Source organism: Bos indicus x Bos taurus, chromosome 20 (genome assembly GCF_003369695.1).
Source record: "Bos indicus x Bos taurus breed Angus x Brahman F1 hybrid chromosome 20, Bos_hybrid_MaternalHap_v2.0, whole genome shotgun sequence".
NCBI classification, from domain to species: domain Eukaryota; kingdom Metazoa; phylum Chordata; class Mammalia; order Artiodactyla; family Bovidae; genus Bos; species Bos indicus x Bos taurus.
The window spans coordinates 53,156,744-53,182,936 of record NC_040095.1 but is presented as its reverse complement, the minus strand read 5'-3'; the positions used below and the strand labels follow the sequence as shown (position 1 = coordinate 53,182,936).

At 36.3% G+C, this 26,193-nt stretch overlaps 1 protein-coding gene across 7 annotated transcripts in view; it reads right to left on the bottom strand.

The window, feature by feature from the left end:
* The window catches only part of CDH18 (cadherin 18), a 1,278,678-nt gene that overhangs the window by 493,459 nt on the left and 759,026 nt on the right, over positions 1-26,193 (bottom strand). The window lies entirely within an intron of this gene.

Here is a 26,193-nt window from a genome sequence, read left to right as displayed (position 1 = left end):
AATGACTTTCACTTTCTTTTCACTATCCTTTATAATGGCAATATAATTTATTTCTATTTTTTTTTTCACAATTCTTCGCTGGAATGACAGAGGAATCGGGGTGGATCTGAAGGATAGGAGGGAACTTTCCTGAATCAAAGATACAGGATCAGGAGTATAATCCCAATTTATGAAGAACAGTCATAAAAACTAAAGACATCCAATCTGAATTGGCATGGGTTTAAGTCAATGTTATACATACAAATGAAAAATTATTTACATACACTGAAAAATATAATTCTAAAACTCAGAATAAGGAAGAATTCACAAAACAACTTATTCAAGTTTCCCTCATGGAAAATGAAATTCCCTGTATTATGTTCCCTCTAACACTGGCTGGCTTATATTTGGCAGAAGGATGATAGAGAAGATTCTAGCATCAGACTTGTGTGAGCTTCATATAACCTTTGAATTTCTCCCAAAGCTCAAATGCTTTGTTTTCAGACTAGAAATATCAGCTTCAGAAAAGGCAAAGCTCCAGCCTGGGTAGATCTGATCTCCTTATTGTATTTAAACTTGCTTTCTACTATAATTGACTTACACATTCACCAAGAGAATGGGATGTAATTATACATTTCATTTTTAAAAGGGTTTCCTAGGTGCAAAGTAGGAGAGAGGGACTCTTAGTAAGAGGGGAGAAAGAAAATGAATTACCACAGGTGAAATGCCTTAAAGGGCACTGCTCTGCTAACACTTTATTTGGCTGTTTCCAGCTGACTGCTCTCTCAGTTCTAGCACTTTGTGGGAAATGAGCATGAGTTAAAAATTCACAATTCGGTAGATATCAGAAAGTATAAGTGAAAGTGTTAGTTGCTTAAGAATACTGGAGTGGATAGCCATTCCCTTTTCCAAAGGATCTTCTCAGCCTAGGGTTCAAATGTATCACCTACATTGCAGGCAGATTCTTTACCATCTGAACCACCCTAGTTCTAGCACTTTGTGGGAAATCAGGATGAGCAGAAAATGCACACTTGAGTAGTTATCACAGAGTATAATCTGCAAAATAAAAGCTAGATTTAATTTGTACATTTGAGATAATAGTCAATAAAGGAGAATTAACTCTAACCAAAAGTTAGAAGATACAGCCTGACTCATTTTAGACACTGCTAAAAATAATCATAGAACTATAAGTCTACTTACTTAGAGATACAAGGGACAAGAGTAGCTTTAGAGTCTTGTAGTTAGTATTAGTTTGGGCTTCCCAGATGGCGCTAGTGGTAAAGAACCACCCTGCTCATGCAGGAGACATAAGAGATGTGGGTTCGATCCTTAAGTCTGGAGGATCCCCTGGAGGAGGGCATGGCAACCCACTCCAGTATTCTTGCCTGGAGAATCCCATGGACAGAGGAACCTGATGGGCTATAGTCCACGGGTCACAAAGAATTGGACACAATCGAAGCTACTCTGTACACACACATGAAGTTAACATTAGTTTACCCTTAGTAAGGAAATACAATGCCGTGATATACAGTATCACTACTTTCTGGTGTATTTCCATAGTAAATAATAATAACATTTAAATGTACTTTCTAAGGATTTAAAGTGGTTGAAAACAAACATCTGTGAAGGGCACATTCTTTGTAATGCTATTATCCTTAACAATTGTCTATTCAGTTCACTTCAGTCACTCAGTCCTATCTGAATCTTTGCAACCCCATGAATCACAGCACACCAGGCCTCCCTGTCCATCACCATCTCCCAGAGTTCACTCAGACTCACATCCATCGAGTCGGTGATGCCATCTAGCCATCTCATCCTCTGTCACCCCCTTCTCCTCTTGCCCCCAATCCCTGCCAGCATCAGAGTCTTTTCCAATGAGTCAACTCTTCGCATGAGGTGGCCAAAGTACTGGAGTTTCAGCTTTAGCATCATTCCTTCCAAAGAACACCCAGGGCTGAGCTCCTTCAGAATGGACTGGTTGGATCTCCTTTCAGTCCAAGGGACTCTCAAGAGTCTTCTCCAACACCACAGCTCAAAAGCATCAATTCTTTGGCGCTCAGCTTCCTTCACAGTCCAACTCTCACATCCATACATGACCACTGGAAAAACCATAGCCTTGACTAGACGGACCTTTGTTGGCAAAGTAATATCTCTGCTTTTCAATATGCCTTCTAGGTTGGTCATAACTTTTCTTCCAAGGAGTAAGCATCTTTTAATTTCATGGCTGCAGTCACGATCTTAAATTCCTAACAGAGTTGGCCATCTGAGCTAGGATATTGTCTGAAATGATCTATGACCTCCATGCATCTTGTCTCCTGGTATTTATGTACCTGTGTATTTCCTTCTGACACTGAGCAGGGTCAAACTGTATAAATAGTAAAGATATTGTAGAAATTATGGAACGTGACTTTCAAGAAAGCTTCTACCTTGTGTTCTCTTGCATTATCCACTCCAGAGCAGGTCAACTACTGCATCATGCCAACACTCATGCAAAAGTTCAGACAGGAAGAAACTGTGGCCTCCAGCCAAGCACTAGCAGGGTGTAGATAAGCATCTTTCAGACACAGTCAAGATTTCAGAAGATGGTCGTCCCTGCCAGCATTTCTTGAAGGCGACCTCATCGGAGAATCTGAGCCAAACCACATAATTTAGTTGCTCTTGATTTTTCGACACACAAAATTTACGTGGGGTATTAAGTATTGATATGTATTGTTATTTAAGCTGTTAATGTTTGGAGTTATTTGTTTTTAGCAATTTGAATTTGATAACATAATTTTTGTAAATATTCATGTAAATTATGGTAATCAGTTTATGGAGTTAGTACCTTAGTGAGAAAATTCTTCCCTGAATAGCCCTTGCAAGAATCCACACTATTCCTAGATACCACAAATGACTGAATCTCACACAAGTACTTTAAAGAGTTTAACTATATATCTTGAGCCACACAGACTGACATAATTTAATAGTGATTATTTAAAAGTATCCTTAGTTTATAAGCAAAGACAGAGTAAAGGAACAAAGTAAGTGATTAAATAGTTAATCCCACTAGGGGATTGTAAGTAAAAAAATACAAGAGACCCATGGAAGTTAATGATTACTCCAGAAAGCACATTTACTTAACCATGAAACCAAGCAGGCTTGCTTAGCAACAAAATCCTGCAAAAGAAGAATGAGACATGCCCCTAACAACTGAACAATGGTAGCATGAGACCCACATCCTGCCCAGTGAGCTCAGTAAGTTAATGATCCCTAGGATATGCTCTCTGCATAATAATTTATGGAAAGGTGCTCACTGTATAGAGACCTGAAGTAATTTTTACAGTTCTAGCTTGACCATAAAGGGAAAAAAAAAAAAAACTCCCCTGCTTAACCTGGAGGAGGAGCTGATGCTAGAAGCATGACATCTACTCAAGAATGAAGAAGAAAGAGGTCTTTCCCCCCTTCCCACTTTTCCTTTGATTATAAAACTGTAGCCCACTAAGTTCTCAGAGTGGGGCACCCTCTCCTCCACCTGCTTGCAACCTTCACAAGCATGGTATTCTAATAAATCACTTCTTAGCTATCACTTTGCCTCTTGCTGAATTCTTTCTGTGCTGAGACATAAAGGACCAGCATTCCTTGGAGCCCCCAGAAACACCACCTAGCAATTTCACCCGTACACTCACACATGCTCGTGCACGTGCACACACACACACACACACACACAACACATATTATTTCAGTCTCACATTACAAGTTCATGGAAAAATGAGCAAGAGGACAAATGTAAAGAAACTTGTTTAGCTGCAAAGTCATGTCCAATTCTTTTGGGAACCCATGGACTGTAACCCACCATGTTCCTCTGCCTATGGGACTTCCCAGGCAAAAATGCTAGAGTAGGTTGCTGGAGTGGGTTGCCATTTCCTTCTCCAGGGGATCTTCACAACCCAGGCATCACAACTATGTCTTCTGCATTGGCAGGCAGATTCTTTACCACTGAGCCACCAGGGAAGCCCAACCCAAAGGAACTTCAGTCTTGCTTATTCTTAGTTAGAAAACAGAAAATATTCATGACAAAGAATTCCCCTGCAATGTGGAAGGCCTGGGTTCGATCCCCAGTTGTGAAGATCCCTTGGAGAAGGGAAAGGCTTCCCACTACAATACTCTGGCCTGGAGAATTCCATGGACTTTATAGCCCATGGGGTTGCAAAGAGTTTGATGACTGAGCGACTTTCACTTTGTTGAAGTTATAATTCTTCAACACATGCTTGGCTGAGTTCTGTTTCAGGGAGTTTATAATGTTGAAATTTAGTAAGGAATGAGTTGTAGTTAAAACACATATTTAGCCTCTTTGTACTTTTAATTCATTATTTCAGAGTGAAAACCTCTACAATAAGGGTGAGAGGTGAAAAAATATTCTCTTATTTTACAGCAGAAACTAGAATCATGAAGATTTTCAGTTAGTGTTGTATAACTATTATTTTAAATTTCTTGTAGTTTTAAAAATGATTTTGAAATAGAGCACTTGTACTGATTATGGGGAAAGATTTATCTTTATTTTTATAAAAAGAGAAATGCAAGGAATCTCTAATTAATAATCATCCTAAAACATATTAATACAAAATTCAGAAATCACTAAAGAAAATCCACTGATATGTTCAAATTAGATCTATTTAATTTTTACTAAAAAAAAAATTTACTAACCTCTTTTTTGACGTGAAAGAATAATAGATCTCAATGTATGCACATAAAATTATAAATTAGTAACTAATATATAACTATTAAACAAAACTGGTTTTATATGAATATAGGTAATAAGTTTAAGACATTTTAATAAGTTAAGTATATTTGATATGTTTATTATTCTAATTACCTATTTAATATGAAAAATAGATTTATTAAAAATGACATAGTATTAAGAAGAATTACAAAATATTAGGTCTCTACGATTAAGTACATGGCTTGTTGTTACGTGGCTAAGTAGTATCTGAATCTGACTCTTTGTGACCCCATGGACTATATAGCCTCCAGGCTCCTCTGACTATAGGATTTCCTAGGCAAGAATACTGGAGTGGGTTGCCATTCCCTTCTCCAGGGGATCTTCCTAACCCAGGCATCAAACCTGAGTCTCCTGCTGGCAGGTAGATTCTTTACTACTGAGCTACCTGGGAAGCTTGTCCACACCCACAAAAATGGAGGTAAGGAATTCAATGTGTATAACTTAAGTTTTTTAATTATTAAAACACAAATGTTTAGATTCTCATATGGCAACTTATTTTTTATACTTACTATGGAGATATTGTCCATTATTAGAGAAAATTAAGAAACCATATATGCATTGTCAGCTGTAAAATTTTTTGGAATTTTTTTTGTGTGTGTGCTGTACATTTTCAAAATGAATTCCCATTTATTTTCACAACTGTTCATACAAACACTTGGGAGCCAGAAAGTCAGTAACATTTGACCTCTGAATATTTCTATCTTCTCTCAGACTTGCCCAATACCAGTAAACACCAAAAAGCAATTTATCACTATGTCACACTTGCCTGAAGAATTTCTTAGGGGCTCAAGAAGAATGATGAGGTTAGTCTTTTAGCCCTGAAAGTTCCTGAAGGTGAATTTTTCTTTTTGATGTGTACAGATAATTCTGTCTTTGTTGAAGATTTGCCTCGGGATCTTTCTTCTCATTAACAACATTTAGGCTTTAGTTAGCCCACTTAATATCTTCATTTTAATGGACACTTAGGTCAGTTTGTCCATTTACAAATCATTCTTTGCAGTAGATATTTCGTCTTCAGTCTAGAATGTGTTCACTTTCAGAGTAGAGGCATGCCAGTTGAACTTGTGGGAAACATATAACAGAAGTGGCAATGGGAGAATAAAAAGGAGATTCTCCTGGAGAAGGAATTTCATTTGCAATGGATAGATTTTTCACAGAATATCATGCAAACTCATACCCACTCCCCCACAATTAAAAAAAAAAAAAAAAGGTGTGTTTGCAGGGAATCTAAAGGAAATTTCTTGGGAAAAGAAGGCATAAATGCTGAACTTGATCTTCTTAAGGTCATGATTTTTATAAGAAAGTAGGTGGCTTCTCGGGTAGTGCCAGTGGTAAAGAATCCATCTGCCAATGCAGTAAAATAAGAAACACAGGTTCGATCCCTGGGTGGGGAAGATGCCCTGGAGGAGGGTATGGCAACCCACTCCAGTATTTTTGCCTGGAGAATCCCATAGACAGAGGAGCCTGGCGGGTTACAGTCCATAGGGTCGCAAAAGTCTGACACGACTGAAGCGACTGAGCAGCACCAGCAGCAGGTGGCGCTAGTGGTAAAGAACCTGCCTGCCAATGCAGAAGCCACAGGTTGAGCTCCTGGGTTGGGAAGATGCCCTGGAGAAGGAAATGGCTGCTGCTACTGCTAAGTCACTCCAGTCGTGTCCGACTCTGTGCGACCCCATAGACGGCAGCCCACCAGGCTCCCCCGTCCCTGGGATTCTACAGGCAAGAACACTGGAGTGGTTGCCATTGCCTTCTCCAATGCATGAAAGTGAAAAGTGAAAAGTGAAAGGGAAGTCGCTCAGTCATGTGTGACTCTTAGCGACCCCATGGACTGCAGCCCACCAGGCTCCCCGGTCCATGTGATTTTCCAGGAAGAGTACTGGAGTGGGGTGCCATTGCCTTCTCCTAAGGAAATAGCAATCCATTCCAATATTCTTGCCGGGAGAATCTCACGGACATAGGAGCCGGGCAGGCTACGGTGCATAGGGTTGCAAAGAGTTGGACACGACTGAGCGACTTAGCACACATTATCTAAGAAAAATATTACATATATTTGAATTTCTTTCTGCTCTAAAACTGTGAATGTGAAGACGCCCAAGATTTTAAATGACAGAGTTCTAAACATCCAGCAGTTCCAAACCATCTGGTAATTACATTCCTGGGCACTGATCCCAGAGAAATGCAACTTATGTTCACACAACTAAATACCGGTAAACACATGTTGTTAGCAGGGATGCTTGTCATAGACTAGAACTGGAAAACAACACAGATTTCTTTAAATGGGTGAATTGTTACACCACCTGTCATACATCTATAGCATGGAAAACTATTCAGTTAAAAGGACAGGATGTTGATAAACACAACACTTGCATGGATCTCCAGGAAACTAAGCTGAATGAAAAAAGCCAATCCCCAAAGTCATACAGTATATGATTCCACTCATATACCATTACCAAATTAAAAATAGAGAGATGGAGAACAGACTTGTCACAGATTAGGGAGACGGGTTGTAATGGATGAGACAGAGGCAGAGTTGTTTCACTAAGAACTATTAATAAAAAAAATAGGAGAATATTTTCATGACTTTAGGGTATGCAGAATCTTTTTAAACATAACACATCCAAGTTATTTGTAAGAAATATATTAAACAAAATACATTAAAATTAAGAAACAGACGATGTCATTTAAAAAACACCAATAAGAGAAAGACTTCCAGTGTGGAGGAATATTTGCCATGTAGTATGTGATAAATTATTTCTATATAAAGAGTTGCTACAAAATAAATAAAAAGTTACTATGAAAAAAGAAATGGGCAGAAACAGAATGTATTCACAAGAGAGCATATCCAAATGACCAATGAGTATTAAATGATGATTAAATTATATGCATTATGATAAAGTAATTTCACTCACATTTATGCATCTAACAAAAATGAGTAAGTATATTCACCCAAAGATACATACACATGATAAGTGCAATATGAGTCATAAAATTCTAAACTCAAAATAACATAAATTTCTTTTGTGCTTAAATAATAAAATGTTTATATAATTAAGTTTTTGCTAATATTATAGAGCAAAAACTACAAAATAATTACAACTATATATACTATCATGAATAAATCACTCAAAAAGAACATACAAGGAAAAAAAGTTACATGGAATACATAATAATCAATTATATTTCTACAAATTTTAAAATATGGTAAATTAGGTCATGGAACTAAAAGATAAGAACTAGTTATTTTGAAGAGGGTGGGCAGTGCTTAGAAGGAGCAGAACATTATTTTGGAATTTTGATGCAATTCTTTTTTGTTTATTTCAATCTGTGTGAAGGGAACAGGACTGAGTTTATACCCAATTAAAATTCATTGAGCTGAGTACTTAAGATTTTTGCTCTTTTCTCTCTCTCTCAATTACTGTTGCTATTGTAAAATAAAATTATATATATAATTTAATATATATTAAATAATGTAATATTTAATTATATTAAATAAATAACATATATTTAATTTAATATAAAGTGTGATATCTATATATAAATTTTAAAATAAAATGCTATTTTTCTGTGCTTTCTTTTCTATACGAACTTTAGTGTCAGAAAACATACAAAAGGAATAGCACTAAATTTATAGACTCCAGAATTGTTTTTATCCTTGTTATTCTATATAATAGCATCCAGAAATATGCTATATATTTGTATTCATTCATTATTTAATCCCTTCTGAAAAGATTTTTGGATTTTCTTTTCTTTTTAATGTCATGCACATTTTTCATGAGATGACTTTAATTTTACATGTATATCAATCACTGTTGCTATTGTAAGGAAAAATGTTTCAATTTTTCACATTTTCTAATTGATTAATAATAAAATGTAGGAAATATATTTCCAATTTCAGAATATATTCTATAAAACCAATCAAGGAGTATATAAATGCAGGGTTTTATACAGATTCACCCTAGAGCTGCTAACTGAAAATTTAGGGAAAATGATAGCTAATAAATGGTTGCTTAAATACAATGGGTACAGCCTATTTTATGAGCCAATAAAAATGATGTGATGTATGAACATTTAATTATGTGGAAAATGAGGAGAAATCATTGCTACATGAAATAGCATGTTATAAATGTTATGTGTGGGGTGAGTCAAATTACATCATTGAACAAAATCTGAATGGACACATACTAATTATTGACAATAGTAGTATATTACTGTTGTGATTATGATACTATTATTTAATTCCTTTTACCTGTTCTCCTGAGTTTAAAAATATACACTTTAGTACAGGGGTCCCTTTGGGGATCAGTTCCAGGTTACCTCTCAGATACCAAATTCATCAGATGCTCAAGTCTCTTACATAAAACAGTGTTTTTGTGTATAACCTATCCACACCCTCCTGACTACTTTAAATCGTCTCTGGATAACTTATAATAACTACTACAATGTAAATACTGTGTAAATGGTCACCAGAGTACAACTAATTCAAGTTTTGTTTTTTGGAGCCTTCTGGAAAGCTGTTTTTCCAAATATTTTCCAGCTGTGGTTGGTTGAATCTGAGGATTCAGAACTCATAGATTCAAAGGGCCAACTATACTGATTTTACAGGCAATTAGTTTTTAGTGCAAGTATGCCTTTTCCCCCTCTGAGAATAATACATTCATTAAATATCAGTAAAATCTTCCAAAAATTTCATCTGAGTAAGTGGAGGAATCAAAACAAACTCTCAAAGCAGGTTAAAAGTCCTGACTTGGTATTTATGAACCTGCAACTTCGGAAATTGACTTAACTCCTGAAGACAATTTCCTCTATAAAATTTATAAAATAATTTTATATGATTTGCTGAGTATACTATTATTTCATCTTAAATAAATGATAGTTATATGATTACTGTTATTATTATTAATACCCTGGAGAAACCCTTGGGCATTATATTTTGATTCACGGTTGATCATTTTCTCTAATTAAAATCAACACATCATATTTCTAAAAGTGGAAATTTTACTTTGTTCTTATATAATTACTTTTTCAACTGTTTATCATTTAAGAAAGAAGAAATTTATACACTTAGAATAAAAAATACATAATTATGCAATTTTATTTTTGTTAATCATTTCAGTTCATTCATTTCAAGAAATCTTTCTTCATCTTAACTTGAGCCAAACTAATAATCCTTCAAATTATCTACTTATATTTGAATCCCTTACATTAATTGTATCAGAAGCAAAGTAAGCTTCTGAGATAAGTGTTAAATCTGTTGTGGTTAATTTCAAGTTTCAGTAAATCTGGACTTCTCATTGAATTTTGAGCAAATAACTATTCATGTATGAAGAAGTAAGTGTTTGATATATAATCAACATTTTAAAAATTCATATAAAAAGCATTACAATATTCATGAAACCTAAACTCAGAATATTTTGTCTGATATAATTTAAAATAGTAGATGCAGATAATTTATAAATAAAGTGTTAGACTCAAGAAATCTGTTTTGACATTTTCTGTAGCTAATATTATGGCATTTTGTAAAATAAATAGTAACTGGCCATTATCACTCAATCATTGAATAAGTATTTTTTTTTAAATATGGTGTTTAAAGCATAAAATAATTGATGTCTGCATTCCAGTATCTCAACCAAAAGACAAATAAATAGTGTGATTTTAAATAATTAGTCTCTGTCTCAAAATAATATCATGATACTTTAATTTTTAACACATATATCATTGCCTTGAAACACGAATAGTTCATTCATCATAGCATTGATTCATTTCTAGTCCTTATCTAGGTAGCTGAAACACTTTAAAAGAATGATTATGGTGTTGCTGACTAATTTGGGTTAGTGTTCCCTAGGATATATTTCATGGTATATTGTATTTCCTCCATAAATGTAAATAACACCAATTTGTAAGCAGCACTTTTATATTTCCCCATTATTACATCCTATTTTGGCCACAGTTACTGAGCAACATGGGGATTGATCTATTTCCTGAGAAGAAAATAAACTATCCATGGGTGAAGGTTAACTGATACATTAACAGGGGAGAAAAATCTCTTTTGTGAACCCCTGAAGTATCTTTGACATAGCAAGAATGAACTCACAGATGGAATTGAAGTCCATGCTGATGTATACATCAAAATGGCCTACAACTCAACATAGGCATTTCCAGCTTTAAATAGTAGTAATTATCCCCAAAAGGAAAACAAAAGAGAGCAGTAGGCCTCCTCATACCGTACTTATTTTGTTGGGATTACTGAATGCATTATATATTTCCTGCCCCAACCTGTATAGATAGAGAGGGCGGGTGGATATATCTGCTAGGAGTCATACAGACTGATGGCAATTGGAGATAATGTCTGTCTTCTGTTACAATAATTGCTTAAATGAAGGGAAATTAAAAATATTGACCAAAGAAAGGCATTCTGTTTTACCAGATTTTTTTTTCCCCCTCAAAGCTAATGTAAATGATGACTATTATGGACAGATAAAAACATGCATTTTTTTTCTTGTTTTTGCCATTTCACCCACCATCACCTTTGACATCATATTTCTAGTGCAGTAATAACTAAAAATAACATTCCTCAAAGAGTTCCAAGATAACTCAAATGTGTGTATGTGTGCCATGTCACTTCAGTCATGTCCAACTCTTAGTGACCCCATGGACTGTAACCCTCCAGGATCTTTTGTCCATGGGATTCTTCAGACAAGCATACTGGAGTGGGTTGCCATGCCCTTTTCCAGGGAATCTTCCTGACTCATGGATTGAATGCACTTCTTTTGTGTCTTCTGCATTGCCAGGCAGGTCGTTCTTTATGACTAGTGCCACCTGGGAAGCCCTAACTGGAAACAAACAAACAAACAAAACCAAAATGAAATGTAGGAAACCTTTTTTTTTTTTGCTTGTTTTATTTATTTAAGTGACTGAGATGCTTTTTAAAAGGTTGTAGAACTGCTGACTCGGAGAAGGCAATGGCAACCCACTCCAGCACTCTTGCCTGGAAAATCACATGGACGGAGGAACCTGGTAGGCTGCAGTCCAAGGGGTCGCTAAGAGTTGGACACAACTGAGCGACTTCCCTTTCACTTTTCACTTTCTTGCACTGGAGAAGGAAATGGCAACCCACTCCAGTGTTCTTGCCTGGAGAATCCCAGGGACAGGGGAGCTGGTGGGCTGCTGTCTATGGGGTCACACAGAGTCGGACAGGACTGAAGCGACTTAGCAGCAGCAGCAGCAGAACTGCTGACTAATAGATCTTATTAGTCGACTGGGATAGATGCTGTCATATGCAATCTTCTGTCAATACATGTAGAAAACACCAATTTCTCTTCTCCATACTACTATGATTCTCATTTGGTGTTTAATAAAGCTGAAGTTTCTGAGGTGAGATGTGCCCAAAATAACAACCTAAGGTTGAGACAAACCCGAGCCAGGCTGTGAACCTGAGTCTGACCAACTGACATCAAAAACTGTTCTTATACACTGTACTGATCTGCCTCTTAGCATAAATGTTCAATCTAATAACTAGATGTGAATATTTTTATTTCATTTTGGACTTGAAACATGCTCTCAAGCGAGCATATTTTAATATTAGATTCTGTGTTAACATTCAGGGCTGATAAAATATAATTAAATTTACCACTCTAGATGATAGTCCCTATGCCACTGCTGACTTGGGAAAAACGGACATCTCAGCTCAGATAGAAAGAGGTCATACAACTAACCACTGGTTGCCAATGTCTTCAACGTACATAAACATTGCACTCAATCAGAAAGAGCTGTCAATAATCTGGAAAGACATGAATAAATTTTAGAATTACAAAAAATATATTTCAATATCCCTCAACTGTTAGAAAGCAAGGTTCCTAAGATTTTATAAATTTCTTTTAGAAGAATATATTTTTAGAAAATGTTAATGTTCTTTAAAACCATTTTAGATTCAATTGTGTCTGCTGCTGTCGCTGCTAAGTCACTTCAGTTGTGTCCAACTCTGTGCGACCCCATAGACGGCAGCCCACCAGGCTTCCCGTCCCTGGGATTCTCCGGGCAGAGCATTGGAGTGGGTTGCCATTTCCTTCTCCTACATTTAACTTAATATGCAACTAGCATATATAATAAATATAACTTTTTCTCCTGACTTCTCATAGTACACACATAACTTTAGGTTAAGATTATGGAAGATGTTTATACCATTGGAGAACATTTGCCATTAAAGTTTTTATGTGTAAACCTAAGATTCATTGTTACTGTTCTAATGAGTTCTAATATGGACAATCTTGCTTTGAAATGTATAAGCATTTGATTTTCACCTTCCATTGAACATTTAGTCACATTACTTCTGTTAGCTTTTATTCCCAGCAAAATAAGTTAAATGAGTGATCAGGTATTTCTGGCAATTTTTATAATGATAGTAAATAAGCCTTGTGAACCAAGATCTTTTTATTTCCTTATCAAGAAGAGCAGAATAGGAAGAAAAGACTAGCCTACATTGTTGCTAGGATACATCATTGAGAAATACAAAAGGCAAATTTGAATTAGTAAACCATTTCTGATTAACTCTTCCTTATCTGCAATCAGAGACTTTAAAGCAAATGTATCAAGTTGCAAAGTATAGGATGTTATTTTATTTTGAGTATAAAATATAATATATTACTTTTAAATGTTGAATAAGTAGTTATTGAAAATGATATCTATGAAGCTCAAGAAAGTAATCTTTGAATTGAATGAATTTACTAAGCAAATTAAAGTAAAATACAATGATACAATTGTATAGCAATTCATTTTGAAAATATGTTTTTCTTAATTTTTATATCAATTGGCTATAATAAAGAAACAAAGAAAATAATCAGAAATCACAGTACAACAATATGAGTAAAATACATTTATCATCATGATTTCTTAACTTTATAATGTTATTATAATTTTTAAAATGCTATAATTTGTAACCAAAATGCAAAGTATACTGTTTTCAATCTACAGAAGTGGGTGGAGCAAATAGGATTTCTCAACATACATGGCTATGGATTTCTTTTTTTTTTTTTAATGGAGCTGTCTTGCTGTACTGGTATTTTTAAAAGCCTGTTAGGGGAAGGTTGACACAAAGACCAGTAAGAGTCTGTCTTTGAATTAATGGACAGTTTTGAGCAGCAATCACTCTCTTTTTAAATTTCAGGCATACAATGGCAGACAAACCACTTTTAATTTATCATTAATCATTAAACATTGAAATTTTCCTTTTTCATTGAAGTCTATAAAGTGATATATATGTGATATGTTTTATTTACCACCTTCAGACAGCTCATGTATATGATAGCTTAGAGAGATAAAGAGAGAGACTGACGTGGGCAGATGATTGTCAGTTTTTGGTAAGTTGTTGGTTTATCTGTAATTGCTTTGGTCAAAACATCAATATATTTATATTTCCAAATATTCTATCTTTAATATTGATCTTGCAATGACATAATATTAACCATAAAATTTTGCAGTGGGTATGCTGTCAAGATAGATAATGTCTCATTAATATTTATGCTTACAGAATTATCTTTAATATGGCAAACAATTATTTTATATATTTTCTTTATATATAGATATAAATGTAGATATGCATATAGATAAATTTAGTTTAATAAGTTACAAATTTGTCTTGAGGTACTTTACAAGAAACTTTTAACTTTTAACGTATATTCCTGGTGGCTCAGATAGCGAAGAATCTGCCTGCAATGCAGGAGACGCCTATTTGATCCCTGGGTTGGGAAGATCCCCTGGAGAAGGGAATGGCCACCCACTCCGGTATTCTTACCTGCAGAATTCCATGTACAGAGGAGCTGGGCAAGCTTCAGTCTACAGGGTTTGCAAAGAGTAGGACACAACTGAGAGGACTCACACTTTTTAACTCACTTAAACTTAATGGGAAGGATAAAGAGAGATAATTTATTTGAAGATTTTTTTTTAATTATGAGACCAATACTGTTAATGCCTGTGGATCAAGTTTATTAGTCCTGTGAAATCCCTGCTGTCATAGAGTTTGTACTGTTTCATTAATTATTTTTCCATCTCATATCACTAGATATGAGAACTATTGACATCCAGTTTTCATTTTTGGATCATTAACTGTTCTTTAATTAATGAAAACTTTTTTCCATGAGCTCTAGGGGACTATTAAATTGAAGTTTAATTTCTGAAAACACACATTGTTGAGGAGTATATTAATGACTAAAGGAAAAAATACATAGTTCACTAATTCTTATAGATATGTGTAATAGCTTCAGGATGTATTTGTTCAAAAATATAAGTTGTATTATTAAGGATGAATAGTCTTAGTGCTTACGTTTTGAGTTTCTCATTGTTTGGAAAAAAATTAAAGAGTACCAATTGCAGTAAACATTATATAAATCTCTTGCTCATTAATATTTTTAGGTTCTCTGCCAGCCACCATTTTTCATAATTCATGAGCTCTGTTCATTTTAATACAGTTGTCTCATGGCCTGAGATCCAGTTGTTCTGGGCTGACAGTTCCCACTACCTAACAAACTTTTCTTAAAAAGTTTAAAAAAGTATATAGAAACTAAGAAATTATCAAGTTTTTTAGCTTTTCTATAGCTAGTATTGAGCAATCATTTTTTACAAAGATGAACAGAAAATGTTCAAAACTTGCTATTATACTAAACTGCAAATTATAAATGTACTTAGAACTTCTGTAAATTTATTTTAAATATATTATAGTTCTAATATACTCTTTCCTTGTTCTATGTCCAAAATTTTTAAGGAACTATTAATGAAAATAAAGAATTAGAAGTCATTTCCAAATTGCAACCAGGTTATGCTCTACAAGTTCATTTGTAAGGCCACTGTTAAAATTTGGAACATATTTCCCCATAAAACCTGGGTGATGAATGTGGTTAGGACACAAAGCCAACCTGCAAGATTCTACCTAAATCAAAATGTAATTAAAATGTACCATCAGTATTATTATAGAACCTGGCCATTATTTATCCAGCTGCTTCTTTGGGAAACAGTTTCCAATTTCTAATTTTGAAACTGGAGCACTTGAGCTTCATCTTTCTTCCTCATATCTCAATTGTTTGCACAATTTTACTTGCCTTTCTCCAGCCTCAGCATACAGAAGCTCCCTCTTCAGTAATATAAATTGAGGTCTTTTATCAGTATGGAGAAACGTCTCTCAGCGAGAAACCATTTGCAGTTACAAGATCTTCATAAATCCTATAGTTATCTCTCAGGCTTGCCTTTAATGCCGCATTCTGTTTTGTGGTCCTTTTGTGTTTCTGCATTTTTCAAGAAAGCAGATCCTCAACTGTCATCACTCAAAGGAATTAAAGACTCCCTCCACAATACATTTTTTTTTTATAAATTCAGGAAAGCAATTCAATACCTAGATCATAATCAAAGTAAGTCTTTGGGTATCAAAATATGTAGAATTGATCATAGGAATATATTTCAAGATAACAAATTGAAAAATAGTTTCTTCAGATGGGGAAAGCAAGTCAAAAAGCAGTGCTCAATTGGATAAATAGCCAATTAACTCAAGTACAGCTGGGGTGAAACACAGACCAGTGATGGGGTGTCACATTATCTGAAAATTTAGTATAAATAAATCTGGGGACTTTTTCCCTCTATTAATATTTTCCTAAAATAGATGTATACATGTATATCTTCAAGTACCTGCCCAGATTCTCAGTTCTAATAGGTTTTGACAATTTGAGATCACATCTATAAATCCTTCTCTTTTTCTATATGTTGTTAGATTATTCCCTTTATGGAGTAGTCTTTCATATGAAATGGAACCGTTAAATTATCTAGCACAAAAAGCAATTCGAAAATCAGGTGTTTCAATTGTCTTATTCAGCAAGTAACAAAAATAAAAAATACTTAGAACACTTGTAACTTTTTTTTGGATCACGGCCCATTTGATCAGTGTGCAGTTTGGAAGGAACCCACTGTCTTTTCTGCAGTAATGGGAGGAATGAGGACATCCTTTGTTTCTTAGAGACAAGCATAATCTTCTACAGACGCTTGACTGAATGCTGCCCATGTATTGCAAAATTTATTCAGATGATTTAAATACACAGTCCTTCAAAACAAACAACCTGCCCTCTGACCACTGTCCCCTCATACACACACACCAATAATATAAACTTTGCTTGAATTATCAAAAAAAAAAAAAAAGCTAACATGAGGGTTGAGCTCCTGGTTACATCTTGAAAATTTTTCTAATGTGTCATTATTTTGAGCATGAACTATCGAAAGAGTGTTATATGCTGCTCTGTTTATAATAGGATTTCCCTGGTGACTTAGATGGTAAAGAATCTGCCAGCAATGCAGGAGACCCTTTAGTATCTGGAGTAGGAAATGACAAAACACTCCAATATTCTTTGGACAAAGGAGAAATCTGTGGACAAAGAAGCCTGGCGGGCTAGAGTCAGACATGGCTGAGCAACCAACACACTGTTTATAATGATAAGACATATAAACTTTTGTTTTTAATCTACATTTTCTAAACTATTTAGAAAGTAGGAGTTAAAAAAAAAAAGCACACTCTTTTCTCAGCATTATTTGGAAGGGCATGGAGAGAAAGGGTGCTATTCCAAGTGTAAAGTTAAGCACTGCCAAAATAAAAATTCTAACCTCCAGATGTTAGAAATTCTGAAGTTATAAACCTTATGATAATACTTTCCCCTTTACTTTTAACTGAAAAAATGTCTAATACTTAACCATGATGTGGAGATGTTTTACACCCTATGTTTGGATTCGTAGCTATTTTTCAGCTTGTCTAATTTTTGTGCAGGTCTGGAAGATATATTTGTTGTTGTTCAGGTTCTAAGCCTTGTCTGACATTTTATGACCCCATGGACTGCAGTATGCCAGGTTTCCCTGTCCTTCACTATCTCCAGGAGTTTGCTCAAATTCATGTCCATTGAGTCAGTGATGCCATCCAACCATCTAAACTTCTGTAATCCCTTCTCCTCTTGCCCTCAATCTTCCCAAATCATCGTTGGGTAAAGCTGTTGTGAAACAATACTCAAATTATTTCAATTAAATTCTTTATTTCCTTGATGTTACATATTTTAACATAAAATAAATTATTTGAAAGAATAAATACTAATGAAGATAAAATTATAATATATACTATCTATTTGCGGGCAAGAAGAGAAGGAGGTGGCAGAGGATGAGATGGTTGGATAACATCACCAACTGAATGGACATGAGTTTGAGCAAGCTTCAGGCAATGGTGAAGAACAGGGAAGACTGGTGTTCTCCATTCCATGGGGTCACAGAGTTGGACAAGACAGCAACTAAACAACATACTATTTATTATTTTCTGTATGCTCATCTGCTTGATTAATACAGGATGCTTGATATGAGTTAAACATCAGAACTACTCTGCAAGATACAAATTAATAAATCCTGGATTTGAGAAAAGGAAACTAAAGTTGAGGGACAGAGTAACATCTGTGTCATCTGGGCATCCAGGCAGTGATATGACCAAACTCTGTATTCTTCCTGCATATATTAGCTTTCCTCTAACTTGGTAGGTTAAGACAACAATTATGATCTCTCCCAATTTCTAAGGACCTGGAATTTGGGAGTGACATAATTGGGTGATTTTAGCTCAGGGTCTCTCTCAAGATGACATTTGGCTGGGCATCCATTTATCTCAAGGCTTGATTGGGGCTGGAGAATCCACTTCCATGGTCACACACAGAGTCATTTGCAGGCTTTGATTCCTCTCTGTTTGTTGGACTGAGGTCCCCAAAACATTGACACATGGGATTCTCTTTAAGGCGGCTTATGCCATGACATCTGAATTTCCCAAGAATGAATGGTCCAGAAGGGAGAGACGGAGAAAGGAAGAAAGACCCAGAATGAAAGTTGCAGTCTTCTTGTCGTGATCTCAGAAATGATATGTCAGCAATCTCACCATATTCTATTACTAGATCTCAGTCACTGAGACTAGCCTGCACTCAAGTAGTAGGAAATCAATCTTCATCATCTCGATAAGGGAGCATTAGAAAAAGTGTGGTTTTATTTTTTAAACTACCACACAACTCTTGTAGACTGTTTCCATCTCTGTTTTGTCACATGTAAGGTGCCACATTTTTTTCATGGAGGATTATGAATATAAAATTGAAGTCAGGAATCTCCTGATTATACCCTGTTAATGTATCAGTTTACCTTCACAAAGTGGATAGTTTATTTTTTTCTCAGGAAATAAATCAGTCTCCATGTTGCTCAGTAACTGTGGCCAAAATAGAATGTAATAAGGGGGAAATATAAAAAGTGCTGCTTGCAAATTGGTGTAATTTACATTTATTGAGGAAATACAATATAGCGTGAAATATATCCTAGTGAACCAGAACCCAAATTAGTCAGCAACACCATAACCATTGTTTTAAAGTGTTTCAGCTACCTACACAAAGCAACTCTGTACAGATTTAGATTACCCCAGAGTGCAAACAAACACATTTTCCTTACGGACACAGTGGCAGGAGCCTGTGCTCCATTAAGCTCTGTAATATGAACTGACGTGATGGGGATTTATGTGCTTTCCCTATATTTAGAATTTGACTCACTGTTGCATTCTTGTATGTATGTTCACTTATTATGGATTCACAAATGGATATGGTCAGAGATATTTCTAGGCAATCAATCGATACTCCTTTACTTGTATTAATAATTAACTAAACTTTGTAAGCATGGTGGGAAGGAAACTGGGAGAAAAAATAAGTATTCTAAGAATGTGCTGTACTACAAAAGTTAAATAAAAGTACAAATATGCCTGAAGGCACTACACGATATAATTGTTTATTCAAAACTATTATATTTAAGCAACATCCATTAAGTGCCCTAAAAATTGGAAGTAGAAAATGAATCAAATAAAGACCCAGGTCTTTGGTATCTAAAGCCAAGATGGTGGGGTGAGGATAGATAATAACCCAATAACTATGTAATCAATTATTGCCCTACTGCTGCTAAGTCGCTTCAGTGGTGTCGGACTCTGTGCAACCCCATAGACGGCAAGCCTCCAGGCTCCTCTGTCCCTGGGATTCTCCAGGCAAGAATACTGGAGTGAGTTGCCATTTCCTTCTCCAATTATTGTGCTAAAATACTCTAAATTCTAGAAAGAAGGCCTGGGATAAGATATCTATCCAGAAACAGAAATGATTATCTAAACTGATACACAGGTAGCTACTAAGCAAACAGACTAGAAGCAGAGGCAAAGTTTCAGGCTGAAGACAGAGAAACTTCAAATGCCTGCAAGAATAAAGAAACTGAAAGAAGATCATTGTGGCTGCCTCTTGAGAGAGCAAATAGTCAGGGAGGGGTGAGTCAGTTGCGAATAGAAGCTAGAGACCTAAGTGGGTGTCAGCTCCAGATGAGACTCTGAATTCTTATCCCAAAAAAGTGAGACATATGGAAAGGAATTTGGTAGCTGAGTGTCATGATTGGATTTGCATTGTTTAAAAAAAAAAAAAAATCTGTTTTCTTACAGCAAGAAATAGGGAGGGGATTGAGTCCAGATAAAGCAGTATAGTGATTTGAACAAGGCTGCTGATGGTAAATACAGAGAAGGGTTAGTATATTCATTATGGACTAAATGTTTGTGTGCCTCCAAAATTCATCCCTTAAAGCTTTAACTCCAATTGTAATAATATTTGGAAGTGATACTTCAGGATATAAATTGTTTAGATGAGATCAGGAGGATGGGGCCCTCATGATGAGATTAGAGTTCCTATAAGAAGAAGAGACAGACACCAGAGTTTGCTTGGTCTCTTGACTTGTGAGGATACAGTGAGAAGGCAGATGTCTGTAATCCAGGAGGACTCTGATCAGGAACAGAGTCTGTGGCTCTTTGACTGTAGACATCCTAGTCACTGGAGCTTTAAGAAGTAAATATCTATTGTTTAAGCTATTGAATCTATAATGTGTTTTTATGGGAACCTGAGGGGGTCGCTGAGGGTCAGACACAACTGAGCGACTTCACTTTCACTTTTCACTTTCATGCATTGGAGAAGGAAATGGCAACCCACTCCAGTGTTCTTGCCTGGAGAACCCCAGGGACGGGGGCGCCTGGTGGGCTGCTGTCTACGGGGTCACACAGAGTCGGACACGACTGAAGCAACTTGGCAGCAGCAACAGCAGCAGAGCTAAAATAATAGTCATAGAAGAGGTGAACTGAATATATAGGAAGAGGGAGTGAGTTGTCAAGGTTATTTTTAGATGACATGCTTCTGCAGTAGATACCACAAAGGAAGAAAGTCAAGGAAGAGCCTGTGTTTAGGTTGGTGGGTCTCAGGCAGTAACTATACATTCAGATGGAGAAGAACTCGAGCTGTCTTTGAAGTTTTAAGTCGGTGGGGTCATCTAAGCAGCTAGACTTACAGCCCTGGAAATCAGAGATGGCATCTGGGTTAGAGATACTCTTTGGGAGTCATTGATTCTAGATAAATAAAGGCATGTGTGAAAATACTCAAGAAGGGAACACAAAGTAAGAAAAAAAGAGACCAAGACTGCCTACGTATTAAAGACCATTAATGTTTAAAAGCTTTGTTTTCAAAGGAACAGCTGTAGGGCAAGGGGTGAGTGAGGGTGCTGTGCAGCAACTTCATATCCATTTTTCTTGAAGGAAGAGAGAAACACGTGGGTGTCAGCCTCTGAAAGATGGAGGGATAAGAAAACTGTAGAGTTTGGATTTAGTCAGTAGAGGAGGACATGGTCATCTTAAATAGAATCACCATAGTGTAGGAAGGAGGCCAGATATAAACTAGAGTGGGGAAGGGATAGTGTCAAACTTGCAGAATAAATTTAAATGATTTCTGATTTAACCTAACTTAAAGATCATGTTCTGGCTTTTCTATGTCAATGTTCTCCTTCATTCCAGAAATGTTATCCCATTTACAAGTGAGGAAATAAATGCATTATTTTGCTAATAACCAATCTGTGTTATGAATTCACAGGCAGCAGATGTGGTGGAAAGATAAAATCTTTGAGTGGAAGAATGCTGGAAAATGGTATGAAGACTCACTTGTCTGTGCTGAGTCTAAAGAACCAAAGGCATCGAGGACAGTGTGGTGGGTGAGAGGCTGACTAACAGTGCTCAGGGTAGGAGGACAGACATTTCCGACAATAAGAAGACACTAAGGCACGAGAATTCCTCAAATGGAAGACTGAACCCCGAGCCTGAGGAAGCAAATAGCAGTCAAAGGGTTTTAGAATTTCTTAGAGTGAGAAGCTTTCGAAACATTTGGTCAGGCAAGTGGCAGGAAGAAAACAAGCATTTTAAAGAAAACCAATTTCTTTTGCCCATCACTGTGGAAAGAAGGAACTGAGTGAAATGACAGAAAAGAGGCACAGATTTCTTAAAGGCAAAAATTTATGTACAGAGTACACAAGATACTTCTATATTTTATACTGGAACAGAATCAGGTTTTCATTTTGTTAGTCATTATTACAAGGATATGTAAAAATATGAATAATTGAAATGAAATAGTAAGATTAAAGGGAAGGCTAATGCTTGTCATTCTCCATATGAAAATTCTGATTCTAAAAAGAGGAAAAAATAAAAATGTATCCACTGAAATAATTATCACTCTTATGTTTTTGAGAAAGGATTATGAGAAAGAGAGGGGAAGGCAGGACATAAAAGAGGGGAAGAAAGAAAGAAACAAACATTAAACTTGCAACAGAAGAATTAGAAAGACTTACTGAAAATACTAATGACTTTCCAGGATTCTGGATTTTCAGTGTTCTTGACTTTGCCCAGATTCTGGTCATTAAAAGAGATCAAAACACAATAACAAAAAACCAATGACAAAAGAAAACAAATAAACCGAAAAGCCTTCTACCACGTCAGCAACATGGATCTGAAATTACAGAACTGGTGTCAATGGCAGTGAGAAAAGGTATGAGGAAGTTAGGAGTATGAGCCTATAAGATTAGAAAGTGATTCTCAAGAGGTATTTATACATAGATAGATTAAACATGATGTCCATCTAAAAGCAAATGGATGCTGAGCTAAGACAGAGAGGAGTTCAGTTCAGTTCAGTTGCTCAGTCATGTCTGACTCTGTGACTCCATGGACTGCAGCAAGCCAGTCCTCCCTATCCATCACCAACTCCTGGAGTTTACTCAAACTCATGTCCATTGAGTCAGTGATTCCATCTAACCATGTCATCCTCTGTCGTCCCCTTCTCCTCCTACCTGCAATCATTCCCAGAATCGGGGTCTTTTCAAATGAGTCAGAGAGGAAACCAGCAATATAAATCTGAAATTCTAGAGAAGCAGCTGACTTAACATGTTCATTACTTTTTCCCATTCCAGTACAAGGAAACTATGCCATCACCTTCGTTGGTGGCTCTTCCTGCTCCTGAATTATATTAGGAGTTTGTAGATTTAGAGTAGGTATGGGGAATGAACTGATTGGGCTGGAGAAGGGATGCTGCTGCTGCTGCTAAGCCGCTTCAGTCGTGTCCAACTCTGTTCGACCCCATAGACGGCAGCCCACCAGGCTCCCCCATCCCTGGGATTCTCCAGGCAAGAACACTGGAGTGGACTGCCATTTCCTTCTCCAATGCATGAAAGTGAAAAGTGAAAGTGAAGTCGCTCAGTCATGTCCGACTCTAGCGACCCCATGGACTGCAGCCCACCAGGCTCCTCCATCCATGGGATTTTCCAGGCAAGAGTAACTGGAGTGGGGTGCCATTGCCTTCTCCAGGAGAAGGGATAGAAAAAAAAAAAAGAAAAACCAAAACAAAACTACCTGCATATGTACTGGAAAAAGTAGGGTAGGAAATGACACAGGGACAATTTAAACTTGTTAAAATATAGTTCTCAAAATACCAAGAACACTTCTATCATATAATAGATTATAAAATTGTGTCAAAATTTAGTAAACTCAGGAATGAGGGAAACAGATGACTAAATCAATTCAAAAGAGATGCAAAATAACATGGAATTGTATAGTTTGAAGGGAAGAAAGGAATACTGTGACACACTTCTAAGGTAAAATATCTGGTCCCAAATCAATTATATAAAGCTCTGTACTCTACCGAGTCATGCCTTATGCTCCCAAGAACATGCAATTATCCTGATATGGATATGTTTGCTTATTTTCATATTTATATATTTTCATCTATCTAAATATATCTACATGCACAGTACTAAATCTTTTGGCATTTTTTGTGTGATTTGTTGTTGTCAAAAGCAGTTAACAACATAGATAGCTATGTTGTTAGCTATCTCCAGTACGACAGTGGAGAGTATCAGAAACAATAAAAGCAATTTGAATTTTACGCTTATTTGAGCACATAGCAATACAGGATTCCTTAGGGTTCAGGAAACACTTTTTGCCACAAGAAACAACAAATAGCAAGTCAATATTTCATAATAGCTGGAGAGAAACAATGATGCACACAAACACAATCCCATTTTCTGCCAAAAATGAGTACTACAGTAGTTGAAGATGGTCACTTAATTTTTTTCATGGTAATATTGCTGAAATTAGTTTTCTCTATTACAGTTTTAATTGCTCTTTTTTTCCTATTTGAAGGAACTAATAAAAATCACTTATATGACCTACATAATAGAGTTCCATAAGGAAAGAAGCATCTGTTCCTATTAGGACAGTAAATATCCTCTTAGAAAATTAGCGGTAGAGAAGAGCTTTGATGCTGCTCTAAAACATATTTTCTCTTAAGGAAAAAATAAAAACTGATATTTATTTTTTTACTCAAGTCTGCCTTTGACTTCCTAGTCACTTTAGGGACTCCTTTATTTTCTTTTGAAAATTCCACTGGTCTTTCCCATCATATTTCAGTTATTGCTCTTTTCTCTCCCTCTATATCCCCCTCATTAGAATTTTGGAATTAGAATTTTGGGGAGATTGGAACTGATGTCTATTCACTACTATGTATAAAATAGAAGACTAATGAGAACCTACTGTGTAGCACAGAAAACTGGACTCAGTGCTCTGTCATGACCTAAACATGAAGGAAATCCAAAAAGGAGGGGATATGAGTATATGTACAACTGATTCACTTCTCTGTACAGCGGAAACTAACACGCCGTACAGCAACCATGAGGACACGCTCAGTTACTTCAATCGTGTCTGACTGTTCGACTCTAAAGCAACTATGCATGCATGATCAGTTGCTTCAGTCTTGTCCAATTCTGTGTGAGCCTACAGACTGTTGGCAATTTGAGCTCTAGTTCCTCTGCCTTTTCTAAAACCAGCTTGAACATCTGGAAGTTCATGGTTCACGTATTGCTGAAGCCTGGCTTGGAGAATTTTGAGCATTACTTTACTAGCGTGTGAGATGAGTACAATTGTGCGGTAGTTTGAGCATTCTTTGGCATTGCCTTTCTTTGGGATTGGAATGAAAACTGACCTTTTCCAGTCCTGTGGCCACTGCTGAGTTTTCCAAATTTGCTGGCATATTGAGTGCAGCACTTTCACAGCATCATCTTTCAGGATTTGGAATAGCTCAACTGGAATTCCATCACCTCCACCAGCTTTGTTTGATTAAGATGATTTTCTTTTTTTTTTTTTTTTAATTTTATTTTATTTTTAAACTTAACAATATTGTATTAGTTTTGCCAAATATCGAAATGAATCTGCCACAGGTATACCTGTGTTCCCCATCCTGAGCCCTCCTCCCTCCTCCCTCCCCATACCCTCCCTCTGGGTGTAGTGATGCTTTCTAAGGCCCATTTGACTTCACATTCCAGGATGTCTGGCTTTAGGTGAGTGATCACACCATCGTCATTATCTTGGTCGTGAAGATCTTTTAGGAAAAGGAGTACATCAATGCTGTATATTGTCACCCTGATTATTTAACTTATATGCAGAGTACATCATGAGAAACGCACGGCTGGAAGAAGCACAAGTTGGAATCAAGATTGGCAGGAGAAATATCAATAACCTCAGATATGTAGATGGCACCACCCTTATGGCAGAAAGTGAGGAGGAACTAAAAAGTCTCTTGATGAAAGTGAAAGAGGAGAGTGAAAAAGTTGGCTTAAAGCTCAACATTCAGAAAACTAAGATTATGGCATCTGGCCCCATCACTTCATGAGAAATAGATGGGGAAACAGTGGAAACAGTGTCAGACTTTATATTTTTGGGCTCCAAAATCACTGCAGATGGTGACTGCAGCCATGAAATTAAGACGCTTACTCCTTTGAAGGAAAGTTATGACCAACCTAGATAGCATATTCAAAAGCAGAGACATTACTTTGCCAACAAAGGTCCGTCTAGTCAAGGCTATGGTTTTTCCAGTAGTCATGTATGGATGTGAGAGTTGGACTGTGAAGAAAGCTGAGCACCAAAGAATTGATGCTTTTGAACTGTGGTGTTGGAGAAGACTCTTGAGCATCCCATGGACTGCAAGGAGATCCAACCAGTCCATTCTAAAGGATAGCAGTCCTGGGTATTCTTTGGAAGGAATGATGCT